Raw genomic sequence first — 21,371 nt, 5'->3', positions numbered from 1 at the left:
GCAGTGCTCTGTATATTTAGAGCAGGAAACGAGACAAAGTGATCATTGCTGAGGAACAAAAAGAACAGGAGCAGTCTTCCATGGAGGAAGATGAGGAAATTGGAAAAGGGGATGTTCTCCTTGTGCATGACAAAACTCAGCTGTGACAGGTCTCACAAGCCTGACAGGACCTGATTGATAACCGGTTCGAATAGATGGAGCTAGGTGCAGCAGACCATCATGAATGTTAAATAGTAGTTGGTCATCATGCAAGCAAATGATTTGCATTATGGAAGTAAACTGCAGCCTCTATTAATTTTGTTTGTGCTCACTTTTGCTCACTGTAAATAAAAGTTCATGTTTAGAATTGTCCAATTGCTTGTCTGTAAGCGTTGTTCTCTTACTGGACAATGACACGCTGCAGTTTCACAATTGGGCATTGGGATAGAGTAACTGTGACTGAGAGAGGGTGTAAGACAGAATGCAAACAAGTACAGGTAAATTGTGTGGCATGGTTACTAAACTGTGACTGAAGAAAGAGAATAGGAATGCAGGTTCGGGCAAATGTTAGCCATGCTGGCTATATGCTTTGAGCAGGGTGGGTTTTGTGGCTGCTGTGCCGTTAAGTTGCTGGTGAGAGACAACACCAGATTGCCTGGGTGCATAGTGGCTTTTTAAAGACAGTACATTGACCAGGGATGCTGGTCTTTCGGCAGATACCTACTAAGTGGTGAATTAGTCTGGGAATGGGACATGGCAAAGTGAGGCTGGAAATGGATGAGGGTCACTGTAAGGAAGGTTAGATAGTTAATGAGATGAGTTTAGTGAATATAGTTCAGCAAGAATCTCTCCAATAATCGCAATGCAGCTGACAATTAGGCAAAAAAAAGCATAATATTCAGCCCTTGGTATTCATTTTCCTTGTAAAGCCAGGAGGGGCAGGAGAGTTGCTCTGTGCTCTGAAAATAACTTAAAGCAGCAGCTGCTGCAGGTTCACAATGTTCTTCATTGTGAGACTCCAATGGAACAATGCTGACATGTAATTTCAACATTGATGTGACTTTAGCCTATATACTAAATGACAATTACCATTTTAACTATTAATGTATCCTGAAGTTGCTTTACAGAAATACACACTCCCATTCAAGCTGTGTTCCTGAACATTAAGTCTTTATCAGGTATGTGTTTTACGTGTGTTGAGACTAACATTTAACCCCAGAGCAAAAGCAATGATTTTCTATCTCCAGTGCAATGGAGTATTTTCAGTATTTTCCATTTTTAAATCTTTTACTCATTTTTTCCTCTTTTAGCAAACGATTAAGAGAGATACGTAAAATCTTAGTTAATTTGTACTTTGCTTTTATCGAGAAGCTACACCTGCAGCCCTGTAACAAATTCCTTTTGTTAAATCCACATACACAACACCCATGGCACATCCTTTATCAATAAACTCGTTAGTTCCTCAAAGAGATCAGACAATATTTGACTTTGACAAATGTGTGTTAGTTGTCTTTAATTAGCCCATATCTTTGAGACTTAAGTTTATCCCATATTAGTTTTGCTTAAAGTTTGTTAGGCTGAGTTATTTTTAGTTATCTGGTTTACCCAAAATCTCTCTTTTTGAACAGTCGTGTTACAGTGTCTAAGCTGCAACCCTGTGGAGTAACATTCTTTTCCAAGGATGTTTGAAATATTGTCTTCAGAGGTTTTGCTATTTCCTTTCTGGAATCCCTTGAGACTCCAGAATGCTTGCCTAAGGCCTTTACTGCATTGAATGCCATTAATTTTTCAATACTAATTCCTTGTCTAAAGCTATCCTATCTAATTACTGTACTTCCTCCTCTTGTACCCTTTCATTGCCACTACCTGAAACTTCAGTAAAATTTAAGCAAAGTGATCATCTAATATAATTGCCATTCCTTAATACTTCGCAGTTTGCGAATTGTACCTTTTATTTTAAGTATTTACTGACTTATATATGCTTCTAAAATCCTTTGCTATTTAGTTTCATCCTTTTTACTATTCTTCCCTAATAGTATCTTTTAGGTGTTCTAATCTATTTTGCTTTCCCAAGAGAAATGGAGAATGAGATGAAACAAAAATGGTATTCACTGATTACTTATTCTAATGAATTTGTTTGCATATGTTACAGTACAACTCTGGGACAGACAGGACTTAAAGCCTGACCGGAACATTGCCACTGCATCACAACACCCTTTTCAATGACATATATGAAAGGATAATAATGAAGAGGGACATAAGCACCACAGAATGATGATGACGTTTTGAGGGAATTGTAGGCAGGCTCTTCTGGATCTCTTATCTATTATTTACAATGAAGGATCACCCTTGCCATCTACATGTCTTCATAGCATTTCTATTCTGTTTGTTCTCCCACTGTGACTAGGTGCAGTCCTGGGACCTGCAGCTTGAATGGAAGGAATATTCCCTAAAGTGGAGACTGTCAGTCGTCAAAATTTGTGTTGATGACCCTGGGTCCTTGCATGGCTGGAGAGTCCAGACATTCCTACCTGTTGGCTCACCGTCCTTGGGCTTGAATATCCACGCGGTTAAAGGTTGCAGGCTGAGTGGAGCTGGGCACTCTTGATGTGACTGAAAAGAAACTGGGCGGCTTGTATGTCGCTCCTCCTCTGTCTATGTGCCTGATGGGATCACCACATCTCCTTGTGAGGATGGGCACCACAATTGAATGATATGCTGGACCTGGATTTCTATGGCAGCTGCCAAATGTGCACATGTTAGAGTCAGCATGATACTGATAATAATGGTGAACTTGTTCAATCTTCGATTCAGTTTGTTGGGAACACTACCGAATGTCTCCTGTCTGTTTGCTTATTTTGTTGTAGTTACCAATGACTGAGACCATGAGATCCTCTCCCTTTGGGACCAAGCCTGATCTCCACAGTCCTCTGAGTGCCAGTGATCTGGAGAATTTCTTATTTGGCTGTTTGTGGAGATGTGCCAGTGATGTGCTGATGAGAACGTGATCCCGAGCATAATCTAAATAAAATATCCAAAAAGGTTACAGCATCTGAGTTGGCAGAGGGTGCACGAGACAGCCTTGCTGATGTATCCTCTGAGTGATACAGGGCTGTTTCTTCAGAGGTGGAGGAGAAGCTGATGACCAGATGCTGGTTTCCATAGGTGGAGGCTGATTGGATGCTGTGGGTGACTGCCAGAGTCAAGAGAGGGAGTGAGTTACGCATAAGACAGAAAAGCTTGATCATTTTAAGAATTTCTTCACAGTGAAGCTGATGGAGGTCAACACAGAACAATACAAGGAAGCTAACTTGTTAGTTAGGATAAGGAGGTCTTAACACTACCACATGAGCGGTCTCTATCCTCATCTATATGTTCAAGGATCCACTCCTTATATAGAGTGAGGAAATTAATATCAGGACCTCACCATCCATCTTGGCTCTCTTGACCCTGTTGTAACTATTTTCTCCGACAGTGAAACAAAACGTTGGACTGAGTGAGATGAAAGTGGGGGTACAGCTTTTAGACTTTGTGCAAGTGAAGGAAAGGTTATGAGGTGTCCCAAGTGAGTGAGTATGTTTTACCCTTTTTTTCCCCAGCCTGCCTTGTGAACTAACAATCTCTTGGGCCTTTCCTTGGGCCTGCCTGGTCTGACGATTCTCCCACCTGTGTTCGCAAACTGGAGTGGAGATCAGGACCATTGTGTTTATGGATTTTAATAAAGAATTTCACAATTTATGAATTAAATGCTAGTTAACAAAAGTGAAGTTTTGGAATAGGAAAGTCAATGTCAGCTTGGATTAAAAAAAAAACTTGCTTTGGGACAGAAAACAGTGAATTGTGATAAATGATTTGTTTTTCAGATTGAGGGCTGTTAGTTCTTGGGCCACTCCCTTTTCTGATAAACTCGAATGAGTTGGATTTTGAAACACAAAGTAAAATTTGAACATTTGTCAATGATACCAATGATTTGAGGTGTGACCAACAAGAAACAGGTGGAATTTAAATCAAAGTAACATGTGGTGATGCATTTTGGCAGGTCAGATAAGGAAAGGAAATATAGAATTAATGATAAAGTTCTAAACAATGTGGAGAGATTGAGAGACTTGGTGTGTAGTGGAGTGTACATATTCATTAATCTTTAAAAACAACAGGGTCTATTGATAGTTGACAAAAACGTATAAGGGAGCCAGGGCTTCATAAGAGAAATATTGAATATAAGATAGGAAAATTAAGGTAAGCCTTTGTAACGCTCTGGTTAGGCCACAATTGGAGCATTATGTCCAGTTTTGGTCATCGCACTTTCGGAAGTGTTTGAGGGTCCTTGTGTGGAAACAGTGGAGGTGTACCAGAATAGTTCCAAGTATAGAGGACTTTACCCTACAAGGTTGAGCTGGAGAAGATGTGGGATTGTTCTTCTTTGAGCAATGATTTGAAAGAAGTGAATGAGATTATTAAAGGTTTGGGCAAGGTAGGCAAAGAAGTGTTTTCCCCATTAGCTATTAGTAAAAAGATTAAGTGAACATAGATTTAGGGTTTTGGGTCAAAGGAGCAGGTTGATTGTGAGACAAAGGTTTTGTGTGCAATGCGTGGTAATAACCAGGAACTGACAGACAACAAGGAAGGTAAACATTGAGACAATGTTTGATTTCAAATGGACATGAGGGAAATGAACTTGTGGAGCTACAGAGATAGAGTGACAGAAGGGACAGACCACATTGCTCTGCAAAGATCTGGCATAGGCCCTGGATTGAGTAGCGTATGTGTTTATGGCTTTATATTTCCTATCGCAGATGCACAGAATTACAGAATTTTTACAGACAAGAGGAAGCTATTTGATCCATTGTGCTTGCACCAGATTTCTGAATGACCAATTTAAATAATTTCATATTGTCTCTGAAATCCTGCATGTTCTTCCTTTTTAGATAAAAATCAAATTCCCTTTTGAATATTTCAGGTGAACCTGCCTCCACTGTTGTCTCGGACAGTGTATTCCTGACTTTAAGGTAAAGTTGCCATTGGACCAGAAGACCATAGTCTTACTAGATCATAGAGGTGCTCTCTTATTAGAGAGAGAGAGAAAGAGAGAGAGAGAGAGAGAGACCACTGATGGTGGTTTAACCCGAGGGTCACCATGCCTCAGGCAAGGGGAAAGGTTGAGAAGGAGAAACCATCATGGTAACCTCAGCCAGTGTAGAAATTGAACATATAGAGGCACTCTCTCATTACAGAGTAATGACTGGTAGTGAATTTGACCTGAGGGTCACCATGCCTCAAACGAGAGGTGAAGTTGAAAGGTGGGACCTTCAATGTAACCTCAGCTGTATGGGAATTGAACTCAAGATGTTTGTGTCACCCTGCATCACAAAGTAGCCACCTAATCAGAGTCAGATATCTCAGCTGGCTGGCTCCTCTAGCTTATTTCTCCATGCTTCAGGCTATCTGCCTTTATTCCTGATGAAGGGCTTTTGCCTGAAATGTCAATTTTACTGCTCCTCGGAGGCTGCCTGAACTGCTGTGCTCTTCTAGCAACACTAATCCAGAATCTGGTTTCCAGCTTCTGCAGTCATTGTTTTTACTGATCCATTTGGTTCACCTCATTCTCAAGAGCTAAATCTATCCTCTGATTTTCCTTTGAATTCTTAATTCCTTCAATTGTTAATCATTTTAAAATTTGATTTACACTAATCAATAAATTCGAGGTTTTGCAGGGTACAGTCTTACAGATGCTGCTTTCTGGTTTATGGGTGCTGTTGTGAGTTCAGATATTCTTGACAGTATGAAGACATAGCTCTGGTCTGACCTCACCAGATGCCAGTTTGGTTTAACTCAAGCACAGAGATTATGCAGAGTAGACAGATTGGGGCACCACTTAGTTTGTGATCTGATTTGATGCCTTGTGTCTTTTTGATATGGAGGTTCCAGTTAAATATCTATTAACATGTTACATTAAACATACATTTAGCAGCAGGAAGGGTTCCACCCTCTCCCTCCCCACCTTTACCATGCTGAGGAATCATGAACTATTTTAGGTTAGTCGCTGGTTGCTTTCTGAAGCTGTGTCCGAGCTGATATGCGTTTGATAGTTTGTCCTGTTATTTTAATTTCTAAAGTGGTATTAAAGTCCTTGGTTCTGACCTCAGGGACTGTACACAGACCAGGTCTTCCCAGCCATTGGCAGTGTTTTGCATCCTCCTTGTTTTAAAGTCAGGCAGAATGAGCAGAAGTAACACATTGTTGAGCAGGCTTTTTCTTGTCCAAGAAACTGCATGCTATTAATCAGGAAGTACTAATTTGGATATTACCTTATCTTTAGTTTTACAATTTTCAGACTTGGTGTACTCCTGTACTTTGGGCTTGCTTCTTTTACTTACGTGTATCACACCTTCTTCTTCATGTATAGTGTATGAAATACAAAACAGAGTGGTTACTTTCCAGCCATCAAAGTACTTCAATTGTTTGTTTTGCAGCCTTGAGAAGTTTGGTCTTTCGGAATTTTCCTCCTCAAGCTAATGAAGTCACAGCAGAGTTTTAAAAGCTGTTTTTTGGATTCATATGGCAGTTGCAGTATAGGCTTAAGATAACTAAAAGAATTCAGCAGAGTTGTTACACGTTTATCACTCTCATGTTTCTGGCTGGGTTTAGCTCATTGATGTCCTTTGTACTTTTTGTGAGGTGTTAGGGACTGTTAATATTTATACAAAAAGTTGAATTAATAGAGTTAACTGTAGGAGGCAGTGGCAGAGTGTAATCATCTCTACACTGGTAGTTTGGAAAACTTCAGCTAATGTTCCAGCCACATGGTTCAAATCCCATCATGGAAGATGATGAACTTTGTATTTAATAAAATTTAGAATTAAAAGCTAGTCTAATGATGACCATAAAACTGCCATCAATTATTGTAACATACCTGTCTGCTTCTCTTTCGGGAAGGAAATTTGCCATTTTTAAGTGGCCCGGTCTCCGTGTGACCCACAGCAATGTGAATGACTCTGCACTGCCCTCTGAAATGGCCAAGCAAACAACACAGTTGTACCAAGCTGCTGTAAAGTCTAAACAAAGGAGTGAAACTTGACAGACCACCTGGTATTGGCCTAGGCACCAGAAACAACAATAACAACACAGGCCCATCGACCATAAAAAATCCTCCTTTCCAATGTCAGGAGAAAGTAGAGTTAATGCTTCAAGTCTGGTGATCAGAACTGATAGCACGTAGGAAAATCTGGCATTTATCCTGATGACAGGTAGAGGTGAGTTGGTAGGTTAGAACAGAGCCAGAGAGAGATGTGAATGGTGTAGGCAAACAAGGGGATTATAGGAAGTAAGCGACTACAGAAGAGAAGTTGAATAAATGATAATGAGAGCTAATGATAATGTAGGAGAGAATGGATTGGTTCTGCTGAAAGTAACCCATATCATGTCAGAGCCAGGGTGTGGGAATGGATCAAAAACATGGAAGGACAGAGTCGGTCTCTAAAGTTATTGAACTCGATGCAGAGCTCCCAAACAAAATTAAGACAATGTTTTTCTAGCTTGCATTAAACCTCAATGGAGCACAGCATCAGGCCTGAGATGGAAATGTTAACATGGGAACATGGTGGTGTGTTGAAATGGCAAACAACTTGAAGCTCAGGGTCACTTTTGCACTCAGAATGTAGGTGTTCTGCAAAGTGGTCACTCAGTTTGCATTTTATCTCTCCAGTATTTGGAGTGGGGGAGTAGGGTGGTGGGAGCTAAGGGGACATGTGAGGACAGTGCACTAAACCGAATGAAATGCAGATAAATTGCTGCTTAATTTAGAAGGTGTGTCTGTGATATTGGATAATGAGGAGAAAATGGGCATTTGTTACACCTTCCGCGATTGCATGGATAGGTTCCTTGGGCATGTGGTGAGATGTTGGGAGTGGATCAGAGTAACCTGACGGGAACAGTCCCTGCGGAATGCTGATGAGGGATGGGAGGAGAATATGTGCCTGGTCATGTCATCCTACTGGAGGTGATGGAAATGGTGGAAGACAACATCATCAAATGGAGATGGACAGACCTAGAGAATAGGATGGAGGCCTTAGAAGAAGTAGGACCTGAGGATGTATTGTTCAAGTACCTGTGGGAGTCAGTGAGTTTGAGAGGATGTCAATGGCCAGTCTATCTTCATAAATAAAACAAAAATGTCACAGAAGGGAAGGGAGGAGTCAGAGATTGACCAGGTGAAAGTGAGGGTAGGGTGGAAATTAGGAACAAAATTGATACTTTTTTCTAATTCCAAATGAGAGTATGAAAGCAGCACCAATGATGTCATCAATGTACTACAGAATGAGCTGTCAATGGGATCCCCTAGTAGAACTGAAGCAAGGAATGATCCATGTATTCCACAAAGAGACATAACTGGGGCCCATGAGAGTATCCATGGCCACACCTTTGATCTGAAGAAAGTGAGAGGACCCAAATGCTAGTCGATAATGACCACATGCTGAGAATGAATAAAAGCATCTACATCACAAGAATTTGTGCTTTAAAATGAAAACCATCTCTTCTGTGTGTCAAAAATAGTTTACATATGGTAAGTATCATTAATCTAACACGACAGTTGATCAAAGGTTATGCTCCAAATACAGTTCCACTTGCTGTAAAGAGATCCCCTATCGAAGTCAAATCCTTCAGGTTGAATCACTTTGCCAGGTCTAACTCAAAAGATATATCACCACTCTCCTGAATTTACTTTGATTTATCTTCATCTTTCTAGCTATTCATCAAGGTCAACATTTTATTCCTGTTTGCTTTGGTTAAGCAACTGTCCTAAGTGACTTCATAACTCTTGATTCCACAGTCTAAGCATGGACCTTCCTGTGACTCATACACAGTGGTTTAAAACATCATAAAACAGACTTGGTTTCCAATTGTCCACTGTTATAGTTTCAAACTGCAACTAAGCCGATTACTTCCAGTACTCCAACAAGGTTAACTGAGTTTTATTGAGAAGATTACTATAGATTTCTTCCTTTAGTTTACAGCTAAATTAGTCTTCCAGTCATTTATTCCTTCTCCAGCTTTGTCTTTTTCTCCAACAGCAGTTCCCACTTATGGGCTGGATCATGATGTTCAAGAAACTACAAGTTATGGAAAATCCAAAGCTCAAACAGTCTCTTAACTGCTTTTCCAAACATCGGCCAGTCTTGTGTTGGCTAAGCCTAGCTGAATTCACAAAGGTAAACTTATAACAAGGAATCCTACCAAACTTCACCCATTTCTGCAGCAACGTGAGACACACCGACTGTTCTCAAGTAAAAATATAAGTGATCTAACTTTAAATTTGAAAGCTCTCCTTAATTCTGGGTAACTACATGAATGAAATACTTTACAGAAATGACAGCAAACATCACGTCTCCAGGTTTTAAACTAATTAAATCCATCTGCTGCTTATGATCTTGACTTTTTAACAGTTAACCTCTTCTGTCAACATGGGTCCAACCTTTCAAATGGAATGAATTCCCAGGCTTATTTGAAACACACTACATTTAAGGCAGTTTTTCACTGTTTCTCAATTAGATACTTCTATGTTTTGCAGTTAGAACTTCAACTCCCAAAAGTAAAAATTATATTCTAAACCATGTGAATTATGAATAAAATATGTGACAGTACACATTTTGTCCAATAGTTTCACTAAAACCTTAGAGTTTATGCACAAACTTTATGACAATATCTATTATAATTAGATGCATTTCATGCCACATGGTACAGTTTGTTTTCAAAGTCCAGTCTAAGTGGGAAGATGGAAAAATCCATTATATTTGAATGGTAATAATTTTAGGAAAATTGAAATCTTATATTTGTTGCCGTTTGAGAATTCCATTGCATACACAAAGTCAGCAGAGTAGGAACAAGTAGTTACATGAGAAAGGAATTTTTCCAATGGTAAACTTTAGAGGATTATAGGTAGCCACAAGAATCTAGTTGCCTGTGATGTGTGGCAAGTGAGGCTAAAGAAATAAAGGGGATGATATATTGTGCCCAAATACAATGTTTCGTTGTGATGTGATACAAGATAAAAGAAGGCATGCTTAAGCGATTAATGAATACTTGTTAACATAACACTCACTTTTGCAGACATTACCACACCGAGGGAAAGTGCTTAATAGCCTCTGAGTGATCAGAAGCCAACTGTAGCGCTTTGACAATGTAGGCACAATATTGCCAAAGGCAATCAAAACCATCATCATCATTTGATTTGTCTTTTTGTCTCTGCTTTCATCTCTTGCTAACACTACTGTATTGAACATACATGCACCAAAGAATTGTGTGATGTATAAAATAGATGGCTATTTCACCTTCTTTTTCACTAATTGTCTAAAGGAGAGCCACAGATAGGTGCATTTGAGAAAGAAAGAGTCAATCATTGAAGACCGCTTTGGGGCCAGTGCCCAGCAGGTTCTTGTCAATTGTTCAGAAGTACTATTAACTATATTACACCAGTAATCCTTTCCAATCTCACAAACTGTGCAGATGATTTCACTGAGATGAGATGCATGTTGCTATATGATGCTATCTTCTTTCATGCCAATGGCAGTACTGACAGGCTGTTCCTCCAGAACTGCAGTGATAGAAACAGAACAATATACATTGCCCAGACTTTACGATCTGGCAGCAATCCTATTGGATTGATGTCTGTCAGGCTTTATGACTGTCTGTCCTGCTGAGCACAGACTCCAGCAGATGTTAAATAGTCAAGTCTATTTCCATACTTGTGGTGGGTTCCAAGTGATATTTGCATCATTGCCAGACCATCCATTTCAGGATGTGCAGGGGGAATCCCCTCCTTGTCCTGTGCAATCTATTAGTAATCACAACAGACAAAACATCCCTTTAAATTTTAATGCCCCTTCTGACCTGCCTTAGCAACACGATGCCAGGAAAACACCATCTGTTGGATTTTTGTACCATAAACATCTAATAATTCAAGACAAACATATTCAAACTATATTGTCACTGCAGGTACTCAGAAGGAAGAGGTCATTGTGAGCAAAGTGGGTGGGAAGCAAGAAGTCCATGGTCACACCATCAGCAGATTGTTCATTATGTCGGAGGAGGATGAACTAGGATGTGAGAAGAGGTGTAATGCAGGAACATGTCCTCATGCAAAATATCCTGAGTTGTGCTGGGTGACACAGGCTTTGTCATAGCTTGTACTATGATGCAGACAATAATTTGCCCCCATTGGACTCAGATATTCTTGTTCCCCAAATAAAAACCGAAAGAATTGCAGATGCTCCAAATCAGAAATAAAGACTGAAGTTGCTGAGGAAGGGTCACTGGACCTGAAATGTTAACTCTGTTTTCTTTTCATAGATGCTTCCAGACCTGCTGACCTTTTCCAGCAACTTCTGTTTTTGTTACTCTTGTTCTCTGCTAGTTTCAGTCTGCTCTCTTCCATCATATGTAAGATTACCTTCAAAAAAGAGAAGGCAAAATGTCAGCAATTGTGTACTATTGAATTTGGGTGACATGTCTGCTTTAGCTGAATTGCTGAATGTATGTGGATGCATTGAGAAGTAGATGTGAAGGCTGCAGCATGATAGGTATATGGCAGTAAGATTGAATATGTGAATGTTAAGCAAAAGTCCTGAGTAAAGTTTCATGATTGATGAGGGTGCAGTCCACAAAGCAGTTTGAGATTCTTGCATTTTAATGATGGGACGGCATCATGTAACAAAGTTAAAAATTACACAACACCAGGTTATAGTCCAACAGATTTAATTGGAAGCACTAGCTTTTGGAGAGCTGCTTCTTCATCATAATGAATCACCTGATGAAGGAGCAGTGCTCTGAAAGCTAGTGCTTCCAATTAAACCTGTTGGACTATAACCTGGTACTGTGTGATTTTCAACTTTGTACATCCCAGTCCAACACCAGCATCTCCGAATCATGACTATCATGTAACAATGTATTCACTGACCTTAAACTACCTGTGTTAGATCATTAATGTTCTAGCATTGTTGCCATATTATCAAGTCCATACTCAGAAAGTTGACCTTCCTGAAAACCTGCTCCCAGAGACTGCTGGGCACCATACGACCATCTCCTCCTTCCTATCTCATCACACGTTGCAACTTTCACAGTGGAAATTGTAGATATTTTTAATCAACATATTCAGACATGTTATGACATATCTCTGGAACAAGTGGAACTTGAAGCCAAGCCTGGGGTGAAAGGTAGGGACACTATTACTGTGTCCCATGGTATCACTTCTATTTTAGTCATGAATGGGCTCAGATTTTTATTTAGCTTTCTAATCAACCCCATCAGAGATGCTATTTCACACCTCTGGAACAGGTGGAACTTGAAATCCTGTCCCAGAGCTAGGAACAAGCATCCTTTGTATTTTTGTAAATAATGGACTCAGTTTTTTTTCTATACCTGGACGTGTTATCACATCCAATTAAATGTCTATTTTTAGGAATGGCTTAGGTTAATCACATATCATGAGACCCCCATCTGTTTTCTACCCTAATTCCATTCTTCAATCTAAAAACCCTGAGAGTCACTTGACAATGCGAGTCACAAATGCTCTGAATAATTATCTTTGAACCTAGAGGTACATTAATAGCATGTTAGATTATTTAATCAGCCCCCACCTTTAGGCCATGGGTAAATTATTTGATAAATACTGTTTTCCAATCAGGAAACATTATCCATGAAGAGTTAGATTTGAAACTGAGAGCTGAGCTGAAGGTGAAAATGAATCAATCAAACAAAATACCAAGACACCATAAAATGTTCCATGTCTAATCACTTTGATGTCCTTGTTATGATGCAACAAGCCATTATATTTTAAAGCTGAGCTGTTTTTTGCTTCTTTGTTATGTAGATTCAGTATCTTTATTTCTGTGACACATCAACATTTAAATTGAACCACATTTTAAAGCAATAAAATACATTTTTAGTGCAGAAATAACAGGTCAAAACAACCTTTTGTAATTTTTTTACATCCTCTATTTCTTTCAGTTTTTCCCTCCTGTACTTCTAATGTGAATGAGGTGATGCTTCATGTATTACAGTTCCACGAATGCCAGATGGTTTCTAGAATCACACCCATGTGAACCTTGACTGTGAGTGTCACACATTTTCCACTCCGGGGAGCATCACAGCTGAGATTAATCGAGTTGTTTCCTGACATCCCTGCATGCACACCTTCCGAAAAGAGATTGTTAGTAGAAATCAAAAGAGAGAATTCTGACAAATTTCTAATCCCAACTTTGTTGGGGAGAGGGTTGGGTGATTTCTTGGTTTGATGAGGATTAAGATAATTCAGTGCTAACCATTGAATCTAGGTATCTTTGCTCTCTGTGCATTAATGTGGGACCAGACGTTTATTTTTCTGTTTGTGAATGTTAAATTTTAAATGAAGGGTGCCTAAATGTGACATTATTCCACTTGTTCTAAAGCATGAGGAATGATAGCTGATTTAATAGGCAAATGACATGTTTGTGAAGATTGGGTCTTCATGGCCTGCTGAAATGAGCTCAGATGTCCTTTAAAATTGAAATAATGACCTTGCACTCATTCAATCTGAACTGTAAAATTGCTTTGCCTAGCTGGAGCAAGCTAAGTAGATATTTCTGGAGGCTGCTTGAAAGAAAATTGCAAACATGATGAAAACTTTTGCATTTGTAGTTTGGGCACATTCATAATTACTCCTCTTAGCTATACGAAACATCCGTAACCCTTCTCACCTTCATGAACTCACCTTCATTCCCCTTCCTCACTCCAGGATATTACTTTGCATGGAACAACTCGCCCACAGGTATGTGAAGGGCCTGACTCATGCTTCAGCTCAGCTGTTTTTCTCTGATATTGTCCTGGAATGAATTTTATTTGGTTTGTAGGCTTGTCATTCCAAGTACCCTCCTTGTTTGCTGATTGAACTGCATTCTCAGTTCAAGTTGTTCAAGGAGTTTGGCCTTGAGGCTGCTATTTAAAGGTGTCAGTAACATTTGCTTTCATAAATCTAAGGGTGAAAAATATTGAGGCACCGTTATCTGTCTAAATACCAGATCTAGTCCCTTTCAATTAGTTACTTGCACGATTCTCAACATTCCCCCATTCGCCTCTGGCTAGTCAGAACAAGACATGAACTCTGTTGCTTTTAATTGTAATGGGTCTGTTCCTTTCCACACACTCATGTATTATAATTTGGAACATGTTTAAACAAAAATTTTTGAACTTGTTTTTATGCATTCTTTTATTGTCAAGGTGACGGATTTTAGTGCTGCAGAATGAAAGGCTTTTCTTTAACACTTTTATTATCAGACCAGATCAGGTACAAATTGTCTTATGCGCAATAAAATTCCTTCTGTGTTGTGCCAAAGGCCACTTTGAGGTCAGCTTGGTCTAGTCTAGCTGGTTGTCTGGTGCTGACAAGAACATTGGCTCAAAGGCTGTTGGGAATGCACTATGATGCAATGGCTGCCTTTCCCCAGAAACCTATACTGAATTCAGCAACTAGGCCTTAACAGTCCTATTTCTTTGCAAGGACAAATGCAAACAAAGAAATACTGGGAAGCTGCAAAACCTCTTTGCTAAATATACACTTCCTTTGGCTTTGTGTGCCTGAAGAAATGTCAGGCCTCAAAGTTAGTGTTGAAGTGATCTAATAGATCCTATTCTCATTGAATTATGCCCTTAATCAAAGGCTGGCTTTTAGCTGGCCTTTGATTTTGATTACCTTTAAAGCACCTCACCAAATCTTGTGGTACTGCAGCATACCCCACTGTAAATGAGAGGGAGTATCTCTGCAAACAAGAATTCATCTTTTCAAGTGCATTGGCTGAATTCTACAGAGCATTTTTGTCTGTGCCCACACCCTCAACTAAAATGTTGGGCAGGGTTTGCAGTGGACATGCTATGAAGACTGTTAGACAGTTCAATAATGACTGATTAGCTGTAAATAAACTGGATTTGGAATTTCTACCACAGATATCCTGTCTCAAAAAGCTGCTGGATAATTGAGGACCAGCAGCTTTTAAGTCCATTCAATTCCACTTAGACTCATAGAAGAGAATCCCTACAGTGCAGATAGAGGCCATTCAGCCTATTATGTCTGCACCAAACATCTGAAGAGCATCCCATTCAATGCCTGAAACCCTGCATTTACCATGGATAATCCACCTAACCCGCACATCTTTAGACTGTGGGAGAAAATTGGAGCAGTTGGGTAAAACCCACACAGATACTGGGAGATTGTGCAAACTCCACACAGTCGCCAAAAGCTGGAATCAAAACCAGGTCACTCATGCTGTGAGGTAGCAGTGCTAACCAATAAGTGTCATGCCACTCCAAGTCACAACTATTTCTTATACTGTACTCTGCACTTGAGGAGGTGAGCTAACCTGATCACGACCTTATATTTAGGGGTCTAGCTCTATGCCATACTGACCAACTGTGGTGGGCAGGGCAGAGGAGTGAGGGCAGAGTTATGGCTTGAAAAGTCATAAAGGATGGGTGCCTGTCATTGGCCTGTGCAGGGAACTTGCATGACTGTGATTTGCTTGTGCATGTTTGAAAGAATGCATGGATGTCCAAGAACGCACATATCTGTGCAAGTGTTCATCCACGTAGCTGAATTATATCTTGACTGTGTCAGGATGAATTCCATAAGTGGACATTAATTAGCTCATTGGTGAACAGCTCACCCAATGCCCCCCCAATGTTTATAAAACTGTGGTGTAGACAGGGGTAGCTGGATACACAGTTGCCTGCTGAACATTACATGCTCCGTCCCAAGCATACAATTCAGCACAGCTGCCTGTGAATGTGAGATTTTGGTTTGATTTGATTTATTTATTGCAACATGTATTTTGTTATAAAATAGAGTGTAACATTTTGCATAGCGTCACCACTCTCCAGCACTGTCTTAAAACACAGAAAAGTAAACTAAACCATAGAATATAAAGGCAAAGAAATGTGTGCAACTTTATATTTCTTTCTGTTAAGTGCTCCGCCGTGGGTGGTGGGGGCTGGTGGCCAGCCAGGAGTTCCCTTTGACCTGCCAATGCTGGATTGAAAGTTGACACTTTTTGGCCCCATCTCACCTCCACCTAGTCCCTCACCACTATGAGTGCCAGCTGGTCCTCATCAATGCAGATACCACCAATATGCCGCCAGTCCAAACTTGAAGGTGAATGCTTGAATGAATGCATGCATGTCCAAGCATGTACATATCTGTGCAATTGTACATCCATGTAGCTGAATTTGTTTGTGTGCTGGTGTGAATGTGACTGCATCAGTGATTGGATATCAATAAGAATTTGTGTATTTGTGTGGGTGAGATTGTGAATGGCGCGACTGGTAATGTGTTCATGTACATCAGAAAGAGAATGTGCTTATGTCATTGTCATTTGGAAAATGCAGGTGATGTGATTGTGATTATGATTATTAATATTTGTAGTTATGTATGGCTCAATCAATAATTTGTTTTTGATGAGAATGTGAATTCTAAAGAAAGAAACTAATGATAAAATCCTTGTGGTTATTTAACCTGAGACCTGCAGAGTTCTACTGTGCTTAGAGCTGAAAATCTGTCCATCTGCACAAACCTGCACAAACCGCACAGAGAGAAACAATCAATTTGAATGAAAGTACTTGTTTGATGTTTTCAAAGCTTCATCTGCAGCTAAATGCTCAGCAACTAGTTTTCTGAATGAAAATAGATGTTAATCCCATGATATCTGTCATAAAGAGTTAATAAAAAGAAAGCCTTGATCCTGGAAGATTTGACAAGAACATGTAAGACGTTGAAAACATTTCTGAAGTTAAAACGTGGCAGACAAAATCCTGTGTGACTGACATTCTCCTGCACATAAAACATATTACAGAGGAGGAGGTACTGAATGTCTTAAATTGTACAAAGGTAGATAAATCCCAAGAACCTGATCAGATGTACCTGATAACTCTATGGGAAACTAGGGAAGTGATTACTGGCGTCCTTGTTAAGATATTTGTATCATCAATAGCCACAGGTGAGGTGCTGGAAGACTGGAGGGTGGCTAACGTGGTGCCACTATTTAAGAAATGTGTTAAGGAAAAGCCAGGGAACTATAGACCAGTGAGCCTGACATTGGTGATGGGCAAGTTATTGGAGGGACAGGATATACATGTACCAGGAAAGGCAAGGACTAATTAGGGATAGTCAACATGGCTTTGTGTGTGGGAAATCATGTCTCATGAACTTGATTGAGTTTTTTGAAGAAGTAACAAAGAGGATTGATGAGTGCAGATTGGAGGACATGATCTTTATGGACTTCAGGAAGGCGTTCAACAAGGTTTCCCATGGTAGACTGGTTAGCAAGGTTAGGTCTCACATAACATAGGGAGAACTAGCCATTTGGATACAAAACTAGCTCCAATGCAGAAGTTAGAGGGTGGTGGTAGGGGGTTGCCTTTCAGATTGGAGACCTGTGACCAGTGGTGTGCCATACAGATGGGTGCTGGGCCCACTGCTTTTTGATATTTATGTAATTGATTTGGATGTGAACATAAGAGGAATAGTTTGTAATTTTGCAGATGACAATAAAATTGGAGGTGTGGTGGACAGCAAAGAAGGTAACCTCAGAATAAAACAGGATCATGGAGTGTGGAAAGTGGAGTTGCATGTAGATAGGATAGGAAAAAAGGCATTCAGCATGCTTTTCTTTATTGGTCAGAGCATCGAGTATGTGAGTTGGGAGGTCACGTTGCGGCTGTACAGGACATTGGTTCGGCCACTTTTGGAATATTGTGTGCAATTCTTGTCTACCTCCTAGCGGAAGGCTGTTGTGAAACTTGAAAGGGTTCAGAAACAATTTACAAGGATGTTGCCAGGGTTGGAGGGTTTGAGCTGTAGGGAGAGGCTGAATATGCTGGGGCTGTTTTCCCTGGAGCATCAGAGACTGAGAAGTGACCTCATAGAGGTTTATAAAATCATGAGGAACATGGATAGATAGACAAGGTAAATAGACAAGGTCTTTACCCTGAGCTGTGGGAGTCCTGAAGTAGAGGGCGTAGGTTTAGGGTGAGAGGGGAAAAATTTAAAAGGGACCCAAGGGGCAACTTTTTCATGCAGAGGGTAATGCATGTATGGAATGAGCTGCCAGAGGAAATGGTGGAGGCTGGTACAATTACAACATTTAAAAGTCATCTGGATGGGTATATGAATAGGAAGGGTTTAGATGGATATGGGCCAAGTGCTGGCAAATGGGACTAGATTAGGTTAGGATATCTGATTGGCATTGATGAGTTGGACCGAAAGGTCTGCTTCCGAGCTGTACATCTCTATGATTCTATGATTTTAGAACTCTATAAGATGGAGTTTTAGAGAGGCCTGAACAATGTGCGCTAACGTAAAATTTGAGACTGAGTTGAATCCAACTTGCTGTATCTTTTTATGTAGCCACCAAGAGCCAAGGTGACATTTTCACTAGGCAGTGGTGAGTTGCCTATTAAGAGGGACTTTGTTAATTACATATCTTGACTCAGAAACATTCAGCATCCTATCTTAGTAATCCTGCCAGGATTCTCAGCATGAAAGTCAGAGTGGGTACTGGGCGGCTTGATCTCATTCCTGGCTGTGAAAAGCCTATATAATATTCAGCAGAAAACAACATCGCAGGGCAATATCCATGGGCACCAACCATGTGTACCCTTTGTCCATGGTCATTGGCATCTGAAATTTGTGAACCTCTCAAACCATCATTGCACTTTTCTGATTGACCTGCAGGAGGCTTAGGAAGCACAGACTAAAACTGCAGGCTGCACAATGTTGCACATTGAAAGGCTGCTGAAAGGGCAGTTTGTGTATATAATGCCATGTGTTACTTAGCAACCAGGTGGCATTTGTGTGATGCAGTTGTCCCCCAAAAGCTGTGTTCTGTGCCCCCATTTTCCAGTCACTAGATGCTAATTGCGAGTGAGAAACAGTTAGGACAAGTCTTAGGATCCTAGCCACTCACAGTCAAGCATCTATCAGACTATAGTCTAGGGAGTGGGCAATACTTAGTGCTATAATGCCATCAAAGCAGTCAGTAGGTTGTGTCTCATCAGCTTGGGAGCTATAAACACAGTAGCCAAAGTTAATCCAATGTTTTGAGAAAATACTGTCCTGGAAGCCTATCTCTTGATTGTTAAGGAGGATACCTGTAGGAGCATCAGGGGAGTGGGGTGTGAGGAGGTGTTTAGTTCAAAAGCAGTGGACTGTGCTGCAGGAGAAAGTAGAGGGATTTGTAGCAGTTGGGACAAAGACAATGATGATGGGGGTGGTCTTAATGTGAATATGGTATAAAATAGAATAGAATCCCTACAGTGTGGAACAGGCCTTTTGGCTCAACATGTCCACACTGACCCTCCGAAGAGTAATAGGTAGAACAGCTTTGCAGGGCATATTAGGATGGGGAAGTAGTGTTATTGGCATGTACCCACCACCATGGTCTCAACAGCAGGAGTATAGAGGACCAGAGTTGGTATCATTTAGATGTAATGTCAGGGAGGATAGATAGTTGGAGGCAAAGTTATCATGATTTGGTGGTTGAGCTGCCCATCCTCTCAGACACTGATGTATTATTTGTCATAGATACATGCCTTTAAGTATCCAAGTCACCTGACTGTGTGAAGACTAATTGATGATATGCAGTTTGGGTGTGTCATTAATTTCTTCACAGGACTTGACCATTGTTCATTACAGTGTCATATCACCTACACTGGACACAATAACATGATATCTTTCCACGAACCTACGTGTTCATACATAAACCACAAACTCATATTCTCTGTCCTAGTTTAAGTACAGCTAACAGTAAACACACACATTGATGATGCTCTTGTATAACTTTTACCCCTTCTTTCCAAAAATGCATCATGCATCATGTGATTGAGTGGCCAGTGTTGGAGGGAAGAACTGAGTGAATCTATTTCCCTAGTGTGAGAGCTGCCAATAATAAAATATTGCCTTGAGGAGTAACATATAGCCATCTACAATTTTTGCCAAATTTCTTTACATTTAATGATCAAAGATTTTATTATATGACCAACACATTCAGTGAGACCATTAAACTGAGGATAGAGAGGAGAACAGATAATTTGTTAAGAATCCCATTTCCTGCACATCTTGGAATGGTGCAGACAATTATCAGACATAATTTGTTTGAGGAACAGCTCACTTAACGAACAAGGTAGTTGCAACCTATCTTTGATTTGTTGTACAAAAGATAATTTGGTGAAGCAGTCAACCACCAGAATATAGATGTGTTCTTGGACAGAGAAAATATCAGTTGCAATCTTGCACCACAACTTGGGAAGAATCTCATGTGGATGGAATGGTTCTCTCGATGATTGAGGTTCTTGGAATTGACATGTTTCATGAAACATGATAAGCTGATTGATGTCCTCATTGGTTCTGAGCCAATAAATGAAGTCATGCCCTAATCTCTTCTTCTTTCTTCTGTGCTTGTGGACAAGTCCATCATGACATTGACCATGCAGAATTATGACTCGGTTTTCCTTGAAGATTACACTCTTGGAGAATCCTAGTTCATTTCTGAATGACTAGAATAAATGTGCCAGAACAAGGAGCTGTTGGATTGGTTAAGGTTAGCCCCTGATGGTGTTTGAGCTGTTCCAACTGGACATAACCTGGCACAGCTTTCTGAATCTGCTGTTATCACTGTGACCAAAGCATATTTGATCGATGTTGATTGATGATCAGTGTTGCGGTCTGGAGTGTTTGGTGTAGCAACTGGCAAATTTGTCAGCTTGTTGATCATAATAATATGTAGATCCAGCAATGTAAAATGCTTCAGGTGTCCATTATCAAGAACCCACAATGACATTTGAGACAGGTAATGCCATTGTATGGACTGCATCACTCCGTGCCAATTCCCTGAGTAAGTCTTGTGTAAGATATGTAAAAGGATTTGCACTGGTGCCAGTGCCAATTTTAGCATATCATGTACATAATCCATTACCTTTGGGATGTATTGCTTGAATGGAGGTAAAGGGTTCAGCATTTCTGACAGCATTCATGTGGTGTATCAGATTTCCAAATGTACTGTCGGATTGGGGCCTGCGAATGTCACATATGACATGTTGCAAATCACTCTTGACCAGCACTTGAACCCTGAGCATGCATAACAAATGGATGAAGAAATATTTGGAAATTAAATGTAGTTGTAATCTGTAAACATACACTTCATGGGTTTGACTATTCACTGTCACAATGTCCAGCAGATGAGGATCCCACAGTTTCACTCATCAAAGTGAAACTAGCTCCATCAACCCTTGTCCCAGCCATTTTCTGATTTCATTTCATATCTAGAAAATGGCAAGCAATGGCCTCTGCTACAGGTCGTTCTGGTATGACATGCGTTTTG

This window comes from Chiloscyllium punctatum, chromosome 25 (genome assembly GCF_047496795.1).
Source record: "Chiloscyllium punctatum isolate Juve2018m chromosome 25, sChiPun1.3, whole genome shotgun sequence".
Classification (NCBI taxonomy): Eukaryota; Metazoa; Chordata; class Chondrichthyes; order Orectolobiformes; family Hemiscylliidae; genus Chiloscyllium; species Chiloscyllium punctatum.
This window is presented reverse-complemented; position numbering follows the sequence as displayed.